Source organism: Chiloscyllium punctatum, chromosome 15 (genome assembly GCF_047496795.1).
Source record: "Chiloscyllium punctatum isolate Juve2018m chromosome 15, sChiPun1.3, whole genome shotgun sequence".
Taxonomy (NCBI): domain Eukaryota; kingdom Metazoa; phylum Chordata; class Chondrichthyes; order Orectolobiformes; family Hemiscylliidae; genus Chiloscyllium; species Chiloscyllium punctatum.
Genome location: NC_092753.1, coordinates 54597052 through 54612605, shown reverse-complemented (window position 1 = coordinate 54612605; position 15554 = coordinate 54597052).

Sequence of the window (15554 nt, the reverse complement as noted above, 5' to 3'; positions counted from 1 at the left end):
GTCACAACGCTTGGACTCTTTGGGGCTGTTTGGTGCCAGTAGTGTGGGGTTGAATCCTTTCTCCATCTGGAATAGAGTCAAGATCTAGCAACTTTCTATAATCACAGTGGACATCATGGTGATGGAGGTTGAACCTGCCTTTGGGTTAAGATCTGAAGAAAACTGGCAATAGACAAGATGATTCCCCTTGGAATGGTGTGCTGTTTCATTGGTACCATTTCATGATTTTTGTCTATAAAATGCATAAAACCCATTGATTTATTTTTACAATCACACGTGATGATTTTATCCATTTCGTGTAACTGAAGTTTATATTTCTTTGAAAATAATTTTCAACTTTTGTGTTGCAACATCTATCCTCCCAACTTTCAATAAGACATTACACAATTTTATTTATATTTGTTTCTATGCAAAACCTACACACACTTAAAAGGTTCAAGAACTTTTAAAACAGACAAATCCCATCAGCCAATATCTTAATTGAAGTCATTTGTCCAGTTGTTTTACTGTGGATTAGCTTAACAGTTTTAAAGCATAAGTATGTAAGTTAGTTTGCTGAACTTGAAGGTTTGTTTTCAGATGTTTCATCACCATGCTAGGTAACATCATCAGTGAGAGTCTCTGGTGGAATTTTAGGCATATTATTTGAAGGCATTTTATCACGGTTCTAATTGAAAATATGCAGTAGGCTAGTTCCACAAAAAAAAAGTTTGTGTTTTTTTTCCTACCTCAGCACCAATCTGCATCTGAACCTGTTTCAGGTTTTAAGTTGATTTTGGAAAACATATTACAAAATTCTCATTAGATGTGGGGGGTCAAAACTGAAGATTGAAAGTGATAAAAATCACATCAAAATTGAGATTTCTTCTAAAAATGACTCAATTTAAATTGAAAATAAGTTAGTGTTTTTCTAAAATTTGAAAGGTACATTGAGGTGGAAGGTATCTTCGTCTGACCACACGGATATGTTGATGGTTTTGTTTAGCACGGTTCAACATTTTTAGGGTCTTTTTTCTCTAAGCGAGTAGGAATAGAGAGAATGCTTTCAGTTTCTCTGCAGTCTGATAATGGAAAAATGCTGCATGACCAGTTAGGGACTAATTCTGAACTGTGAAATATTCCAAATGCTAAGCTTCTACATTCAGTTCCCCAGTCAACTGTAACACATTCAGCATGTAATGGTATTTGGTAGTCTTAAATATTCTGAATTCAGTTGTTCATGATTCAAGACTAAATTTAGCTTACATCTACATGCTGCACCATCTAATTCTTAGAGTAAATCAATGTTTACTTTTGCCATTGTATACTGCAACTTTATACTTTCCAAGAACACAGCATTAAAGTTTGCTACTATCAATGCCATATCATACAGTTAAAGTCAATTATTAGGTGTTTTGTTAAGGGAAACATTTACCTAAATGAGTGCAGTCTTTATTGAAAAAGATTTTTTGACCAAGAAGAAAGAGAAAGATTGGGAGACTCAAAATCATTTTCAGCATTACTACAACATATACATATTTATTTTGTTAAATTCACACCATCGTTTGAGAGATTATTTAAAAAAAAATCTTCCATGCATAAGCTAATGGTGCCTGCATGTCCAAAATAGTTGAAGCATTTTCAACTTCCTGTGTTAGGTGTGTGCCACCACTTCAGTGGTCTGAGCTGCACTGTAGGTTTCCAGAGCATACATAGAATGGTTCAGGAGTGCATTGTAATGTTTAAATATGGACCCAATACTGGCTATAAGATGCTTTTGTGAAATTGATTTACCACAGCATTGCTCAGGACGTGATAAACCTTACTTAAAGGATCTCCTCCACTTCCTGCTCCTCCGCACTTGAAACCCGCCCCTCCAATCACCACCAGGACAGAACCCCACTAGTCCTCTCCTACCACCCCACCAACCTCCAGATACATCGGATCATCCTTCATCATTTCCGCCACCTCCAAACGGACCCCACCACCTCGGATATATTTCCCTCCCCTCCCCTATCAGCATTCTGGAAAGACCACTCCCTCCGCGACTCCCTTGTCAGATCCACACCCCCCACCAACCCAACCTCCATGCCCGGCACCTTCCCCTGCAACCGAAAAAAATGCAAAACTTGTGCCCACACCTCCCTCCTCACTTCCCTCCAAGGCCCCAAGGGATCCTTCAATATCCATCAGAAATTCACCTGCACCTCTACACACATCATTTACTGCATCCGCTGCGGCCTCCTATACATTGGGGAGACAGGCCGTCTACTTGCGGAACGTTTCAGAGAACACCTCTGGGACACCCGCACCAACCAACCCAACCGCCCCGTGGCTGAACACTTTAACTCCCCCTCCCACTCTGCCAAGGACACACAGGTCCTTGGCCTCCTCCATCGCCAGACCATGGCAACACGATGCCTGGAGGAAGAGCGACTCCTCTTCCGCCTAGGAACCCTCCAGCCACTGGGGATGAATGCAGATTTCTCCAGCTTCCTCATTTCCCCTCCCCCCACCTTATCTCAGTCCCAGCCCTCAGACTCAGCACCGCCTTTTTGACCTGCAATCTTCTTCCCAACCTCTCCGCCCCCACCCCCTCTCCGGCCTATCACCCTCACCTTAACCTCCTTCCCAACGCCCCTCCCCCAAGTCCCTCCTCCCTACCTTTTATCTTAGTCTACTTGGCACACCCTCCTCATTCCTGAAGAAGGGCTTATGCCTGAAACGTCGATTCTCCTTCTCCTTTGATGCTGCCTGACCTGCTGCGCTTTTCCACCAACACATTTTTAAGCTTAAAGGATTTGTAACCTACTAACAGTTTAGTTGCTGGCTTGGTGTTTTTGACTGCTGGTTAATTTCTGTATACTTTCTGCCTATTTTCAGGTTTCTACTTCACAACACTAACTGGGGTCTCGAGATTTGGAATTCAGTTAAACATCCAAAGCTCAAGCAATAATTGAGATACTGTTGCAGATATGTTACTGCTCCAGTGTTGCATTTTATTGCACTGTGGTTATTCTCTCTAAACAGACCTTTAAATGACCAGTTTCAGTAGTTCTTTCAAAGCTCTCTGGCTTACTGGGGTTGTTCTGCCTTCAGCAATGATTATGTTCAACCACATGAAGACAGCTTTAAAGATCTGGATAACCTGACCTTGACCTTTCAGTGTATGGTGCGCTAAATGATTAAAAAATAATTTGAATTAGCTGAACTGGTGGTAAAGTTCAGCACTTGGTCCCAAAGAGCAGCACCTAATGTGCTTTATTTTAGGAGTATCTGTGCCAGAAATGCTGATCGATCCTCTCTGATGTGGCTCAAGAATTGGCAAGAAAGGTGAGAAAAAAAACCAAGGGAAGGAAAAACTTAGAATTTCAATGTTGAGAATGTTTTTTGAAATTTTCCCCTGATTAAGTAGTAACTTCAGAATCTTGCAATTGAGCGGCAACCACTTTATTTCAATGCGTTTGCATCTCATTAAAATCTCAACTCAACTTATTTATATGCCATTTTTAATTCTTCTCTCCTTCCCTGAGAAACGAGATGCTACGAGTTCCTCTGAGTAAGTCAGAGCTGCAGCTCATTCACTATTTGTCTCAGCAATCAAACAACTGTTTCTTCACAAAAATGGCCGTATTTGTTCAAAGCAGCATCCTCTTCAACCCTTCATCAACACCAGTCAGCATTGGCAAATCACCATGTCATCATATTTGCTTTCAGACCAATTCAGACACCACTTAACTCTTGAGCACTTTACTTTGAAGCTCAGGGAAACCTGTGACTTATGTGATTCTGTCAGGTTGCTTAGTGCACAGGGACACATCTTATAACTCTTGGCTTGCATTTCTAGCACAGAACCATTTGCACTTCTTTAGAATCAATGAATCCCTATAGTGTAGAAGCAGACCATCCAGCCTATCAAGTGCACACCGACCCACTGAAGAGCATCCACCTAGACCCATATCTCATCATTTCCCTGTAACCCTGCATTTCCCACATCTATTCCACCTAGACTGCACATCCCTGGACACTATGAGCAATTTAGCATGGCTGATTCATTTAAGGTGCATACTTCTGAACTGTGGGAGGAAACCAGAGCACCCAGAGGAAGGTTATGCAGATAGAGGAAGAATATGCAAACTCCACATAGATAGTCACTGAAGGGTGGAATCAAAAACATGTCCCTGGTGCAGTGAGACAGCACTGCTAACCACTGAGCCACTGTGCCAACCTCTGCTGCTTTTCTTTATTTTTTATAGCACCACTCATTGACTTCAGCACTGATTTAAAGCCTCTCTCTGTTTCACGTTACTTTCTTGATGAATAGGTTCTTTAATGTTTAGTTATAGGCTGCGAAATTATGTGGATTGTATTGCTTTTTAGCGCAGAAGTACAGCCAGGCAGTTTGTCGTGATGGAGCCCTGTTCAGTCAAGGGGGATGGATATGTTACTGTACAGCACCTGCAGCATGTGTCAACAGTTTACATGGCAACCACACAATGTGCTTCAAGTAAATAGGCTGTGTTCATGTGTGAAAGTCAAAATGGAGCAGTCCTTAAGTGGGTGAAGACAGCCTACAGTCAGAAGGGGGCTAATGTCACAATTAAAAAGGATTTTGGGTAATCCAAGATGGAGGATGGGAAAACATTGAGGCTGTAAGAGCTGCTTTTTTTTTAAGAGGTATTTTAGGTGTTGGAAGTGACTTCCTCAAATTCCGGTAGTAGCAATTACTGTTTTATATGCTGTTGCATTGTTAAGGAACTTTAGGGGGAAAAAGGTCAAAACAATGGCACTTTAGAAAGGAGCAAGACAGACGAAGGCAATGACCACAAAGTTGGAGAAAGAAGCCTATACTGCTGTCTGTCACAGCAGCGAATCTGCACAGTTACTACCTTTGCTGTTTGAGTTCAAGTATCTCTGGACATCAGAGTGCATCTAGGAAAAAATGAACAAACAGTGAAATTCACAGCTGACCTTGGAAGAACCTGTGTGGGAGAGCTCACAGCACAGGAACAGATAAGTGCCTGGTTTTCAAGTGTAACCTTGCTGTAAATCGACAATAGTGAGTAGAGTGGATGCTTTGTTGATTATATGTTTTACTGAGTACTGTCTCTTGATTAAAATTTAAAAGTATAAGAATGAGCTGCCTGGGGAAGTTAGGGAAGCTGGGATAATTACAACATTTAAAAGCATCTGGATGGGTACTTGAATAGGAAGGGTTTAGAGGGATTGAGCCAACTGCTGGCAAATGGGATTATATTAGGTTGGGATATCTGGTTAGCACAGTGGAGTTGGACCAAAGGGTCTGTTTCCGTGCTGTACATCTCTATGATTCTAGTGAAGGGACTCATTTTATTCCAGTCCAGGGTTATGGCTACAGTCAGTTAGGTACTTGGTCCTACCAGAACCCAGCAATCCATGTAGTTGCAGTCTGTGGACTGAGTCACGGCCACTTCTGTAGGTCAAGTTCAACTAGTTCAGGGATCACAGTAGGTCAGTCAGAGTGCTGTCACTCTGGGGATGGGGGTCAGGGGTTCATTTTTTATCCTGTACTGAGTCATATAAGGGATTGAGCATGATGGATTTGGATAGAAGAGCATTTATTTTTGATGTATGAGGTGGTGAGGTGTCCCCACAGAGAGACCAGGAAGTATAGAGGTCAAGAAACGATAGTGGCTGGGAAGGTGAGATGAGTCAAAGGTGTTGAGCAGAAACAATGTTTACAATAGAGTGAGATGTAGTCCATGAGTCTTGATGAGAAGTGAATGCAGTGGCCGAGTTAGAGCAAATGGTGGCCCTGCCAGTGTGAGGTAGCAGTGAGAATTGGACTGCAGAAGATCATTGACATTCTTGTTGGTATGGCTGGGCATTGCAGTTCACTGGAAACACAGCACTGACCCAGGCTGTAATTCATGTGCAAGCTGGCATGACCTCCAGTGATAAAGAAATGAACTCCTCTCCATCAACCCGTCCACCAAGATATCCAAGTTCCTTTCTGTGAAGAGAAGATCAAGCTTTCCTTTCCAATAGGCCATATCCTCAATGATAAGGGTCAAGAATCACAGTGTGAGAGTCCATTCCTTGCTGAAGTAGTTTGCAGCTGAGCTTTTAGTATGGTGCCAGTGGCTTGCACATTGGAAGGTTACAGCATCTCCCATTCTCCAAGCACATACTCCCTGAGAAAGGAGCCTAAGAGTTTAGCTATGTAATTAATTAGGTGTAATAGCTGAAGATTGAGTGGTGGTACTTATCCAGAAAAATCTTTCATTCACATTATTAGAGCAGGTGAAAGATGAGCAAAGGTGGTTTGTGATACTTAAGACCCTGATACATGAGGAGGAATATATTTTAAATGGTATATTGTATTTACTGTCCTCCAGCGCATCCCCTCAAATGTTTGGTTAGTGCCTTTTCTACGTTGAGTGCCTTGGAACGTGGCACATTATTATTGGGGGGAGGGGCAATTTCAGTTACCCTTTTGGATCCAACAATGGACAGGATGTCTAATGGGGCCCCAACTATCTCTTCACAGGCCAAGCAGATGGCTGACTAATGTAACGAGTTGGGGCTGGTGGATATTTGGAGATGGAATTCTGGTCTCCTTCCTATCGGAAATACGTTGTAAAACTTGAAAGGGTTCAGAAAAGATTTACAAGGATGTTGCCAGGATTTGAGGATTTGAGCCGTAGGGAGAGGTTGAATAGGCTGGGGCTGTTTTCCCTGGAGTGTCAGAGGCTGAGGGGTGACCTTTATAGAGGTTTATAAAATCATGAGGGGCATGGATAGGATAAATAGACAAAGTCTTTTCCCTGGGGTGGGGGAGTCCAGAACTAGAGGGCATATGTTTAGGGTGACAGGGGAAAGCTGTTAGTGAGTTTTGAGAACATTTGTAGCTCAGGTGGAAGTTCTGGATGTAGGTTTGCTCGCTGAGCTGGAAGGTTCGTTTTCGGACATTTTGTTGCCATACTAGGTAACATCATTCAGAGGTTCACTGAGGATGTTGCCTGGTGTGGTGAAGGGACATCTGGGGCTGGCCTTCCAGCTTAGCAAGCAATCCTATATCAGGGGAAAGATATAAAAGAGACCTAAGGGGCAACATTTTCACGCAGAGGGTGGTAAGTGTAATGGAATGAGCTGCCAGAGGAAGTGGTGGAGGCTGGGACAATTGCAACATTTAATCAGCATTTCAAAGGATGGGTATATGAATAGGAAGGGTTTGGATGGATATGGGCCAGGTGCTGGCAGGTGGGACTAGATTGGGTTGGGACATCTGGTCGGCATGGATGAAGGACCTGTTTCCATGCTGTACATCTCTATGACTCTAAAACTGTGGGAGGAAAATTGTTGAACGCCACGGTGAACTCAGGTGCCATGAGAAAAGACTTAAGCTTAAACTGGGAAAATTCTACCCATGTTTGACTTTAGAAGAAAGGTATACCCTCAGATACATAGATTACAACCAAATATCTCAATATTGACAACACAAAATAATCAAAACAAGTGGTTAGAGATATATTTAATGCTTTTTTGCTTTTGGGCACTTGGAGGATAAGTTATAATCAGTATTTGCACTGATAATGCTGCTTTCTTTACAGCTACCATAACAATAAAGTCAATACTTAGTTGCCATGGATACGTTCATATAGCAATGCTTCCACTTTACTGCACATTTTTTGGAACAATTGTGTTGACTTTCAGAGGACTGGACCTTAGTATAAAAATGGGTAGGTTGGAATCATGCCAGAAGTTAAATGCAAAAATATTAAAAACAGGAACTCCCCAGCCCCCATATTTTGAATGTGTCCACTTCTAGATTTCATTAAAGCAGGATGATGAGCGAGTGACCAACCCAAATATGGGAAGTGGTTTGATCAGTTAAATATTATAATGAGGCTGGCTGCCTTCACTTAACAATCATTCTATTTTTAACAGTCCTAGTGCAACTTGTTAGCTATGAAAAAGTGAGAAGGCTCATATTTTGAAGGTTTGTCCAGAATATATATTACCTTGCTTTTTTAAAATTATTTTTTCAAGTAATCTCCCTATTCAAATAAAGGTCAGGATCAGTTACATAGATACCTTGACATTCTTCCATAGAGGTGGTGGAAAGGCATTTTAAATGGTGTGGATGTCTCTGTAAAGAATGATGGTTTAACAATTTCACCCATTTTAATCTCTATATGGTTTTAGCATACAGATAGATGGAAGAGGATGGAAATTGGTAGTATTGTCCCTGTTTATTCGGTGCAAAAGGGACTCAGAATATACTAAGTTAGCTCAGGCAGACAATGCAGATGCCTCGAGCAAGCATTAAGCCCCTTAAAAATGTCAATTAGAGATCTAATATGTGTTAAAGGGCCCTTTGAGAATTTAGTGAGTAAGCCAGACATTTGTCTGCATTAGGACTCTGCAGCCAAGCAGAGCACTTAGAATTTCATTGAGTAAGTGATTCCTATAAAACTGGAAGGAACCAGAGTATCCTTCTGAATCCACACAAAACATAATCATCTCATCCTACAGTGCTTCCCAGGGGCTGAAAAATTACGCCATGTTCTTCGTGACCTGCATCACATTATCAATGAGGATGAGCACCTCACCAAGACCTTCCCCACACCTCCACTACTTGCCTTTAAACAACCGCCAAACCTCAAACAGATCATTGTTCGTAGCAAACTGCCCAGCTGTCAGGACAACTCCATACAACCCTGTCACGGTGGACGCTGCAAGACGTGTCAGATTGTGGACATAGATATCACTATTACGCATGGGAACACCTCCCACCTTGTACATGGCAGGTACTCATGTGACTCAGCTAACATTGTCTATCTTATACATTGCTGGCAAGGATGCCCGGAGGCATGGTACATTGGGGAAACCGAGCAAAGGCTACGACAACGGATGAATGGGCACCGCACAACAATTAACAGACAGGAGGGTTCCCTCCCAGTTGGGGAACACTTCAGTGGTCCAGGATATTCAGCCTCGGACCTTCGGGTGACCATTCTTCAAGGTGGACTTCGGGACAGGCAGCAGAGGAAAGTGGCCAAGCAGAGGCTGATAGCTAAGTTCGGTACCCACAGGGAGGGCCTCAATCGGGACCTTGGGTTCATGTCACATTACAGGTGATCACCATTGCACTACACACACACACACTCACATACACACGGACACAGGTACACACAGATGCGCACACACAGACACCCACACACACTCTTATAGACACACACATGCACCCCCTCACAGACACTCTGCACTCACTACACATACACACACTTCTCACACTAACAACCCCCACCCCAGACAGACACACACACACACAGACAGACAAAGACCCACATGCACACATATATTTTGTGTGGTGAATTTTTTTGTACTTGCAGAGTTACATTGCACTTTGCTCAAAAACCACATACATTCATGTAGAACTCTGAGCTCAAAAACTGCATGAATTTATGTAAAACTCTGTTATCTCACTTTTTAGATTGGAATCAATCTAAACATCATGGCATAGACAGAGAACACAGGGGGCTAACACCTTCAACATATTGTCTAGCTATCACCATTATTAACAGCTAACCTGAGAATGCAACTTTTTAAAAAAAGGGTTTTGTAATTTACACATGAAAGAAGTGAAACTATCACTGTATTCTAACAGATGAAAGGCTTAACAGACAATCAATTTTTCAATGTATAATTTCAGTTACATCACACTGCAAATTTTTGCTATAAATTCTGTGTTACAATCGAGCCTCCACTATCACCTGATGAAGGAGCGTTGCTCCGAAAGCTAGTGTGCTTCCAATTAAACCTGTTGGACTATAACCTGGTGTTGTGTGATTTTTAACTTTGTACACCCCAGTCCAACACCGGCATGTCCAAATCATCCTACAGCTAGTACTCTCCGGGAATTATTTGAAGGTCTCTATTGTCTAGAAGGTGTCCTGAAATTAATGAACTTGCTGTGTAATATCCTTTATTTTGTCTCTCAGCCCCAGCCTAACATTTTGCCACACCCAGTATCAATGTTAATGACCCTCCATGGATCAAAGGAAGGTGGTCACTTGTAAACACCTCACCCCCACTCACTACTCACCTCTCTGCAGCACCCCATAGCCTCCCATGTTCTGTGATCTCATACCTTTCTAGTTGAAGACCCCCCTTCACCTTTCATTGTCATTATCCTCTCTGTGTCCTAGCATAATGCCTCCAAACCCCACAGTTGAGATTCACACTTCCATCAGCACAGCATGACTACCACCTGATAACCTCCCTTGGCATTTATTCTTCTAACACCCAGCAATTAACAGTCATAGGGTGACTGTATCAGTGTGTAACCATGGCCACCCCAGATTGACTTGTGAGGAAATCCCTGACTAATGCCTCTACAACTTTCGAGCTGATTTATTTGTTTTCATATGACTGGTCAAACCTGGTCTGTAGGACTGACTGTGATCCAATCCCTGAACTGGAAGGATAAGGATGACTGCACCCTGATCACAACAAGCACCTGACTGATCATGGTCAAACACCTGGATTGAGATTGGAGACAGCCTTGTCGTACTGAGACATTACTCCTGATTGACCATAGGCCCCTTTACTCAACTAAGGACTTTCAGGCATGTCCATTTAGTTGAAGCACATGCTTTACTGCATAAGCTTCTTGCACATGTTCTAGGTGTGACACTGACATTGCATGATGCCATAAACATATACATCCACTCCATTGACTCTTAAAACTGCCTGGCTTTTGGCCTACACTAAGAAGCAAAGCAAAACAGAGATGCTGTGGGTGTCCAGTAACTGCAAAGCGTGTGATCTCTAAGAATGTAACTTAAGAGCCCTGAGATACATCATGTGCAGTAGTATGAGATAGGTGTGTGTCCATGCACTTGAAGTAACTTAGCAGAAGTATTTCAATATAAGGTGTCAGGGAGCTTTCTGTGCAGTAGTGGAAAGTTGAAATGTATTCTGAGTTAATCTGCGATGAACAAGGATGATGTGATGACACTGGCGTTTTGCTGTTGCCAATGTCCTTAGCCAAAGGATGGATATGTTTGCTGTCCTGAGATGTTGGTGAATGGAGCTAAAGGTGGATGTCTGCAGAAGCAACCTGCATCTGCCAGGTAATACTCTGACATTTAGATCAGAAAATGGCATACTTCATTTTGTTTTTGTCCAGTATCTGGGAGAATTGCAAATTGCAGAGAACTGAAGGAAGATGAGCTAATATAGAAATACAAATCCACTGGAAATAAGATCATCGTCATTTACTAACAAAATTCTGATCCAGTTCTTGAAATGTTAAGAAGAAAATCAGAATACATTTCTTCAACATCAACGATCTGATTGTTTTTATTCTTTCTATTCTTAAATTTGTCACCATTGATTACATTGTTCAAGGGTTGGGAGATTTCTACCCAATGTGGTAGTGCAGTAAATTCAATTCTGACATTTGTTACAAGGTCAAAGAAAAGGATAATGACAACAATAACAATTTCTTGTGCATATCATCAGAAAAATCTCCTTGTGAAATTACAATGGCAAATTTTAATGGTTGGGGTTAATTCTAGGTAACATATCTATAATTATCACCATCATAACCTTCCTTTTAAGTTTTATTTGGAATGCATGGCCTATTGATTTACATGTTTCTGCTGGGCCCCCTCTGCATGGTACGCTCAGTTTGAAGCTTAGAAGGAACACTGATTTTAAATTTGCAAATGACCCTTTCTTTCAACAGAAACAATTCAGCATTAATTGCAAGCTACCATCTAGTCTCATTTGGCTCTGTTGTTGCACGAAAAGTGATCTCCTCTATTTATTGGCTATGTAATTTATACAAAATGATAAAGCCTAATTGTCTTAGAGGTAGCTTTTTTCATTAAACCCTTGACAATTATGAGAATTAAAACCCTTGAGAAAACCTTTTTCTTTAACAATTTGCATGTTCCCTAGCAGGAAGTCACACTATATTTAATGCCTGTTGCAGATGTCCAAGCAAAATGAGGTTTGGCAGGGAGTTGGATGTAGGCTATTTTCTGATGAAGCATATTACTATCAGGGAAAGAAATTGTGATCACTTTAATTGGGATATAATAACTTAAAATAAATCTTCAATTTGGATACTAATTGAGGAGTTGCTATGAAATAATATTCACTTAAATAAGAATAAACAACTACAAAGACTTATACAAAAATATTCCTTACTGCTGGTATTTTAATTTAACTTAAGGTGTATCTTCGCTCAAGATTGATTGCATTAATTTATAGACTGTTATCTACTATTCTCCTTCTGAAGATTTTAGACAATGTTTTTTCTCAGAAGGAAGTAATTGATATTGAACTGGTGATCAAAGAGGATGTAAATCCCACTCCTGTTGCCATCTGCTTTTGCTTTCTTCATTATTAACTAAGTTTAATGCAATTTATAATCTCTTCCATATACTCCTTTGAGACATTTTTGATCTCTCTTGAATTCTATTTTGTGACCTTACTCTATTGTGTTTCAGCCACTCACTCATTCAGCCAGTTGTAACATTCATGGTACCCTCTATTAATGATTTCAAGCTATCTCCAAACCCCCACCCCCATCAGGTTTACAATATGTATTGATGACTTGGGAGAAACAAAGTGAATATGCTGTGGACAATTTGCAGATGGCAGAAAAATAGGTGGAAAAGCAAGTTGAGAAAGGGACACAAACAGTTTATAGAGAGATATTGATAGGTTGACTAACCGGGCAAAAGGTTGGCGTATAATGTGGAAAAATGTGAAGTTGTTCAAAAGAACAGTATCATTTAAATGCAGAAAAAGTATAGATAGTTGCAACGCAAGAGGACTTATAGGTCCTTATGGGTACAATAAAACACAGAAAGCTAGTAAACAAGGCAACAGGTAATCAGGAAAGCTAATGGACAATGGCCCTTATTTGAAAGGATTAAAGTATATTAACAGGGAAGTCTTACTGCAACCGTACAAGGTGCTGGTGAGACCACATCTGGAGTATGTGAGCAGTTTTGGTCCCCTTATTTAAGAAAATATGTTTTCATTGGAAACAATTCAGAGAAGGTTCACAAGGATGATCTCTGGTGCAGAGGGTTTGTCTTATGAGCAAAGGCTAAATATGTTGGGACTCTACTCACTGGGATTCAGAAGAATGTGAGGTAATTTCATTGAAACAACTGATTTTTAAGAGGCTTAACCGGGTAAAGGCTGAGTAGATGCTTCCCCTCATGGGAGAGTCGAGAACCAGAGGGCATTGTCTCAAAACTAAGGGGTACCAATTTAAGACAGAGGTGAGAAGGGATTTCTTCTCTCAGAGGGTTTGAGTCTTTGGAACTTTTTGCTACAAAGAGCTGTGGGGGCAGAATCCTTGCATTTTTTAAGGTTAGAAAGACAAATTCTTGATCACTAGGGGAATCAAATGTTACAGGGAAAACAGTATGAAAGTGGATGTGAGGAGTGCTGGATCAGCTGTGATCTTACTGACTGGTGCATCAAGCTCCAGGGGTGAACAGCCTACTCCTGTTTCTATCTTTTATAACCTTATGGTCTTATAACCTCATGCAATATTTATATAAATGTCACTTATATGCTCTCTCAAGTCAAATCCAATATCAGGTATCCCATTATCATTTACAATTTTTCATCCATTCCCCTCTGTTGTGTTCTCCATATTTGTCATGACCTTGGTTGTCCTTTTATGTATGTCATTACTCTTATTGAAGTTTGCCTTCTAATCTCACATGACATCATCACAATACAGCACAAACATTTTGTATCCATGCTAAAATAGCAAAATAGCTAAGAAAGCGAAAACAACTTTTCAGTGTGGTGAAAGCTATAATTCTGATATGATTGATTACAAAATGAAACAACTGAAATGAGAGGCTGGTCGGTATAGAGAATGCTGGATGACTAAAGAAATTGAGGGTTTGGTTAAGAAAAAGAAGGAAGCATATGTCAGGTATCGACAGGATAGATCGAGTGAATCCATAGAAGAGTATAAAGGCAGTAGGAGTATACTTAAGAGGGAAATTAGGAGGGCAAAAAGGGGACATGAGATAGCTTTGGCAAATAGAATTAAGGAGAATCCAAAGGGCTTTTACAAATAAATTAAGGATAAAAGGTAACCAGGGAGAGAATATGGCCCCTCAAAGATCAGCAAGGCGGCCTTTGTTTGCAGCCGCAAGAGATGGGGAAATACTAAACGAGTATTTTGCATCAGTGCTTACTGTGGAAAAGGACATGGAAGATATAGAATGTAGGGAAATAGATGGTGACATCTTGAAAAATGTCCACATTACACAGGAGGAAGTGCTGGATTTCTTGAAACACATAATAGTTGATAAATCCTCAGTACCTGATCAGGTGTACCCTTGAACTCTATGGGAAGCTAGGGAAGTGATTGCTGCGCCTCTTGCTGAGATATTTGTATCATCGATAATCACAGGAAGACTGGAATTTGGCTAAAATGGTGCCACTGTTTAAGAAGGGTGCTAAGGACAAGCCAGGGAACTATAGAACAGTGAGCCTGATGTCGGTGGTGGGCAAGTTGTTGGAGGGAATCCTGAGGGACAGGATATACATGTATTTGGAAAGGCAAGGACTGATTAGGGATATTCAACATGGCTTTGTGTGTGGAAAACCATGTCTCACAAACTTGATTGAGTTTTTGAAGAAGTAACAAAGAGGACTGATGAGGGCAGATCGGTGGATGTGATCTATATGGACTTCACTTAGGCATTCAACAAGGTTCCCCATGGGGGACTGGTTATAAAGGTTAGATCTCATGGAATACAAGGAGAACTAGCTATTTGGATACAGAACTGGCTCAAAGGTGGAAGACAGAGGGTGGTGGTGGAGAGTTGTTTTTCAGACTGGAGGCCTGTGACCAGTGGAGTGCCACAAGGATCGGTGCTGGATCCACTGCTTTTTATCATTTACATAAATAATTTGGATGTGAACATAAGAGAGTTAGTTAGTAAGTTTGCTGATGACACCAAAATTGGAGATGTAGTGGACAGCGAAGAGGGTTACCTCAGATTACAACAGGATCTTGACCAGATGGACCAATGGGCTGAGAAGTACAGATGAAGTTTAATTCAGATAAATGCGAGGTGCTGCATTTTGGGAAAGCAAATCTTAGCAGGACTTATACACTATATGGTAAGGTCCTAGGGAGTGTTGCAGAACAAAGAGACCTTGGAGTGCAGATTCATAGCTCTTTGAAAGTGGAGTCACAGGTAGATAGGATAGTGAAGAAATCGCTTGGTATACTTTCACTTATTGGTCAGAGTATTGAGTACAAGAGTTGGAAGGTCATGTTGCGTCTGTACAGGACATTGGTTAGGCCACTTTTGGAATATTGCATGCAATTCTGGTCTCCTTCTTATCGGAAAGATGTTGTGAAACTTGAAAGGATTCAGAAAAGATTTACAAGGATGTTGTCAGGGCTGTTTTCCCTGGAGCCTTGGAGGCTGAGGGGTGACGTTATAGAGGTTTATAAAATCTTAAGGGGCATGGATAGGATAAATAGACAAAGTCTCTTCTCTAGGGTTGGGGAGTCCAGAACTAGA